Below are 6,457 nucleotides of genomic sequence, written 5' to 3'. Positions count from 1 at the left end.
AAGTTAATCTTGCAGGTTATGAGGTCTTTGATTTGCTGGATAAAGTTTCAGAGGGCAATATAATGGCTCCTGATGATCCCCTACTGAAGGACGAGGCAGACTGCAGCCCTCCCTCACAGTATTTCACACATTAGAGTATGCCCACAACCAGGTGACGAGGTAAGAATAGAAATGTATATCATTCATTATAAGGTACTGTAGAAAGCTCTAATTTTACTAGAAAATCGAAGGAGATTAGGCAGGACTCTGTTCCTTGATATTAAGGTAACCTATATTTGGAGGGATGGGTAGGGGGATTATGGAGTAAAAAGAAGCTAGAGCTAATGAAGCAAGAGGTTGAGAAAGAAAATGCAACAAGAGGCCCTTGAGAATGTTGAGTCAGAAACATTTTTGTCATGCTCGTACCATCTAGCATTTTATTATTATTTAATTTTTGGAAGGGATGTTGGTACTGGGGCTTGAACTCAGGGCCTTGTGCTCTCACTTGGCCTTTTTACTCAAGGCTGGAAATCTACTACTTGATCCACAGCTCCACTGCTAATTCTTTTCTTTTCTGCTGGTTAATTAAAGACAAAGAGCCTCAGTGGACTTTTCTGTCCAGGCTGGCTTCAAACCATGATCTTCAGATCTCCGCTTCTGGAGTAGTTAAGATTACAGGCCTGAGCCACCAGTGTCCAGAACCATCTAACATTTTAAAAATATTTACTACATTTCAATCCTTGAAGCAAGTAAAGAGGATGAAATTATGACATTTTCTTCTCTGAGGCTATAAGGTTGGAAACTTCCTAGGGGTCACAGAAAGTAGTACGACATAATCTATGCTCAAATTTAGTCTTTGAGTTTCATTGACTACCTTGTATGGTACACCATTAATTCCATCCACCTCCCCTACCCAGAGTTACCTCTACAAACTCTCAGAAAAGACTAGAATAAAGCATTCTTCTCCATGCTCCATGTCCCCCAGGCCTCCGTTGGACCCTGTCAGCAGACCAACCTCCCCTCTCTGAGCTATTCTCAGACAAAGCCCAGGGTACGACCCACAGATGCCCTGTCTTGTCTATCTCAAATAAACAAAGCTAGGAAATTTTGCTTGTCTGCCTCTACCCCCCACATGTCCTACGTGGGTGGGGTACATATCCATCCATGGCTTAGCCAGAGACAAGCATGTGGGCCCTAGAGACTAGACTTTTAAAGCCAAGGGTGTTAAGTCACACTGGTGAATATTTTGCAAGCAAATGCCACAGGTCTCCTCTGTAACTGGACAGCACACAAAGACAGCGTCAGCAGGTCTGACCCTAAAAATAGGATCTCTGATGCTAACTGGGGAGGCTGGTGTGCAGCTGCCACATGCCCCACAGACCAGCACCTCTCCACCCAGGCAGGTCCACGGCACACACAGGTAAGGCCTTTAAAAGGGGAAGCTAGTACCCCGTGGGTTAGGCCAGGTGTTCTTTGGGGCCTGGGTGTGGGCATCAGAAGATCTTTATCTACTGACCGCTATGAGAAACAGCTGACATCCTTCTAGTATGAAAGGCCTCTTGTTACACTAGTATTCTCTAGAGACACGACTAAACTTTCTCCACTTTCTTCCCATTAAATCTGAGTTTTCAGTTCAATGACCATTTCTAAAGGATAATGGAGTAGGCTAAAGCCCACTGGGATTTCCTGGGACATTGGGAGTGTTGTATCATATTTCACATTCTAGCAAGGTTCTGCATGTATCATATCTCTGGTGGGGAGGAAAAAAAATCTAGAAGCAGGGGAAACAGAGGCATGGGTGTACACCAGATTGTGTGTAGGGCTGCACAAATTACAAATATGTACTTAGCCACCCGAGGCTGAGAAGTCTATGTTCTGGACATAGTGACTCTGCAACTTTCCTAATCTTTGTGGGAGGATGGGATTGAAACAGTACTGCCCTGGTAGAGATGGGAAGCTTGGGTCACGGAGGGAGAGGCGATGTGCAGGTAGGAGAGAGGAAGGTATCTGGTGTCTCAGTTTAAGGTCTATAGATCTCAGTACCTGGTCCTCTGGCCTCAAAGGTTGTTCAGTGCCTGCAGTCTAAAGGGGGCTGTGGGGGAGGGAAACGGGTACCAAGACATGTGAAAGGGTATCAATGTATGTAAATTAATGCACCTTCTATCTGGCAAATATCATGTAACCCTTTTACTAATTACAATAAAAAAAATAAAGGGGGCTGTGACTATTTAGGAAGGTTGAAAACATTTCAAGGGGGACATTCTAGAGTAAGAGAGAGGGCATGAGGACCCTATCTGGTGAGAGTTCTCAAGATGCTTCTTCTGTTGCCCTGACATTTTTCCTTGTGGATTTTCCTTGTTATCTTCACTTTGGTCCCAACAAACTGAGGACTCCCAATATTTATAATCAACTCCTGAACGGCTTCTGAGCAAGAGGCCTGAGCATGGGGGTGGAGGCGGGAGAGGGTTGAAGATTACAGGAAGGTCAGGCTGACTTGAGACCAGGCTGCTCTTCAGGAGGAAAGGCAGATCTGGACTGAGGATGAAGGACTCCAGGTTCTGTGTGAGGCTGGAATGTCTGTGCCCAATGTCAATCCCACAGCAGATGGGGGCCACAGGGAAGAAACTGGGGCAAGAGGGTTAACTATTGGCATTTTCTGGCGGCCCCACTGAGACACAGTGGAGCCCACCCAGGGGGGAGCAGGCTGCCTTCCACCAGCCTCGGGGCAGGGTTGGCTGTCCTGGATACTACTACAGAGGCCTGGTCAATCAGCAGTGTTTCCTGGTGCTGACCACAAGCTCAGTTCCAAGAACTCTCCTTGAAAGTATGTACTCGCTCACTTCCTCCATGAGAGATGGACATCATCATTCCCATCTTCAGGTGAGGAAACTGAGGCACAAAGAATTTGGTGGTTTGCTCCAGGGCACACAGCCTAGAAAGTGGGAATCCAACATGTCTTGAGTCTCATGGTATAACCAGTGGGGCTTGGTGGTCTTGGTGGGGTGGGGGACATGGATCTGGATCTAGGAACAGTTGTGCCAAGTGCTGGGGCCAAGGGCCACAGCTCCTCAGTCTGACTGCAGAGTCAGTGTTTGACTTTCTGCTTCTGGTGTCTCTTGATGGTCTGGGGGCCTCCATTCCCACAGTAAAGGGGAAGGGTGACAGCCCAGAGGGGCCTGATTCAGCCATCAGATATTAAGTAGCTGGAGACAATCTTTACTCCTACTTTAAAAAGCCTTGTTTGTACTTCACATATATCACCCAATTAACCTACACTCACCCTACCCTATCATTCACAATTACCCTATAAAGTCAAATGCTCCACTTTTCCTGTTCTTGGCTCAGAACATAGCTCTACTCACTTTTCTGCTGCCTTCACTTTACTATGTATCAATGCCCATGTTGATGTGTCAAGAACTTAGATGATCTCGTTTAATCCAGCTAACCATAAAGGTGGATTTTATTCTCCATTTACACATGAGGAAGCTGGATCTGAGGGACATGAGATCTCTTGTCATGACTTCTTCACACCATTCTTCACAAGGGGTAAGGGTTGTACCAAACTGAAAGGCTCATCTTTGCCCTTAGGAACTTGTTTTTCTTAATCTTGCTGATAATCATTTTCTCATCTGTCAAATGGGATAGTCATTCTTCATCTAGGACGTTTGGAGACTAGACGCTCAATGAACACACAATAAAAATAAGAAACTGGGGCTGAGTGCTGGTACTTATGCCTGTAATCCCCGCTACTCAAGAGGCTGAGATCTGAAGATCACTGTTCAAACCCAGCCTAGGCAGGAAAGTCTGCTCCAACTGAGCACCAAAAAGTTGGAAATGAAGCTGTGGCTCAAAGTGGTTGAGTGTCAGCCTTCAACAAAATAGCTCAGAGACAACATCCAGGCCCCGAGTTCAAGCCTCAGGACTGGCATACACACAAAAAAAATAAGCGCCTTGGTCTGGTCAACACCTTGACTTCTCTGAGAACTTACGTTGGGCCTTCTCAAGCCCAAACCCTTCCCTGTGTAGCATCTGATAGACACGCCACTATGAAATATTGGCCTGGATGGGGAACGGTAGCAGCCCATAGTGAAGGTGATACTCTTCTGCTCTTCCCAAAACGAATGTTGTGAGGTGACATTCAGTGAGGCATAGTTCTTGAAAGACACAGTATTTCCACACATCACCAGAGGAGACAAAGGCCCAAGTGTTAGTCAGGAACCACAACTGGCCCCGTCAGGCATCATGGCCCCTATCTCCCTCATCAACGCTCCCTCTGTGTCTGGGAAAAGTCCATACCAGCCGGTTCCTCTGTCTGAGAAGGAAACTGAGTGTGGGGCTCCAGCCCATTACATTTCTGGGAGGCCTGTTACTGCCAAACCAAGACTGGAGAAATCAATTAGGAGTTCCTAAATTACTACCCCAAAGTACTTAGAAACCATCTAAAGAGTTAATCAAACAAGTTCATGACATCAACACTATTGCAGAAGGAATATTAAATTTTCTTTTAAAGGAAGACTTTTATTTTTTAAAAAAATAAAAGGATTTTATATTAATTCACTAAATTGCCTATTAATACACTTGCCAGAATTAAAAAAAAAAACCAATCTTTTAAACTCAGATTATGTATGCTATATAAGTTAAAGGCAACAAAATAAACTGATTTTTTTGCCAGTCCTGGGTCTTGAACTCAAGGACTGAGGACTGTCCTTGGGCTTTCTTAAGGTTAGCATTCTACCTCTTGAGCCACAGCACCACTTCTGGCTTTTTCTATGTATGTGGTACCGAGGAATTGAACCTGGGTTTTTGTGTATGCGAGGCAATCACTCTACCACTAAGCCAAACTCCCACCCATGGGGCTTGAACTCTGGGTCTGGGTGCTGTCCCTGAGCTCTTTGGCTCAAAGCTACTGCCCTACCCCTGGAGCCATAGCCCCACTTCCCATTTTCTAGTGATTAATGGAGATATGAGTCCCACGTTCTTTAGTGCCTGGGCTGGCTTTGAATGGAGAGGCTCAGATCTCAGCCTCCTGAGTAGGTAGAATTACAGGCATGAGCAACAGGCACCTGGCTTAACTTTCACTTACATTCAAAAATAAGAATTATATGCATTTACAGGATACACTGCAATGTGTCAACATATATAAATTCCATATATATGTACATATTTTTAAAATAACTCTTTATGTTCCCTAAGATGCAGACCTCAAGACCAGGGTAAGGGTTTAAGCTGTTTGTGTGCAAGGTGCTCCAGGAAGCAGGGGTGCTGGGTGTAAGTGACCTAAGGGGAAGGAAAGGGCTGGTGAAGGATGTGTAAGTGAGATCACCTCTAGGGGACTGTGCTGGACATGCTTTAAAACTGCCAGGGTTGAAAAAGCTGCCTTCTGGGGTGTTCCTCTGATTCTCAGCAACAAATAACAGAACATGCTATACAGCAGGAACATAAGTGCTTGAAGTATGAAGCCAGGTGTGGATAAGGGATCTGCCCACTAAACGCTGTGGTGATTTGACTGTATAAGAATAATGTCTGTGACAGCTGCCTGCATGTAAAAATTAGCACATTGCTTTAAAAAAAATCTGTCTTTCTGGATAGTCACAAAAATATCAGAAAACCTGGACTCGCATTCCTATATGGAATGGCTGCCATTCCCATTGGAGAAAATGTTTGCTCTTAATGTGCCGCAGTCCCCACCCCTCCATAATGTCTTGCTTATGTTATTGTCCTATTCAACGACTCCTGGTCCCTCCATAAAAGAGTCTCAATTGGCTACCCTCTGAGAGGGTGCTCACATAGGCCAAGTAGCCTTCAGAGCTGGCATTTGATTTCCTAGGACAAAAATCTTTAAATATGAAGCTGTAACAGGAACCTGGAGGCCTCTCTTGACAGCTTGCCCAGCTCTCATTATGACATTTAGCCTGGAATTGATATTGCATGTGTCATGGAGACCTTGGCAGTCAATCTCTGGGTCGAATCTATGGAAACCAAACAGAATAGATTTGTCTTCCCTTTCCATTTTGGCTGTGATCTGGGAAACAGGCTTTTCCTGGCCTCTGTGAGAACGAGAGGCTTGGGAGTCATGCAGAGAGGGATGCACACAAGCCGCCTGCAGGATTTGGAAAGATTACAGGTCTGTGGTTTCTGGACGGCTCTGCGCTTTGTTCTCTTCCCCCATCAAATCTGCATTCTGGAGGATAATAGATCCCAGAGCCCCCTTTGTGTGCCAAGTGGCTCTGGGCAGACCGCACCACTTCCTCTTCTGTCTGGAAATCCAGCCGAGGCTTTCAGCAGAGAGGTGGGGCCAGGGATGGCTCCCTCCACACTCCACAGCATAATGAGGGGGAACAGCCTCATTGAAGGGGAGGTCAGCTTCAGTGATCAAAGGCGGCAAATGGAGTTTTCAGAATGGAACTGACTCCAGTCTCCCAGAATGGCCTCTTCCAAAGTCTCCATTAGTGGCAGGTCCAACACCACAACCTTCAGG

This window comes from Megascapheus bottae, chromosome 15 (assembly GCF_031878675.1).
Source record: "Megascapheus bottae isolate mThoBot1 chromosome 15, mThoBot2.hap1, whole genome shotgun sequence".
NCBI classification, from domain to species: Eukaryota; Metazoa; Chordata; class Mammalia; order Rodentia; family Geomyidae; genus Megascapheus; species Megascapheus bottae.
This window is presented reverse-complemented; position numbering follows the sequence as displayed.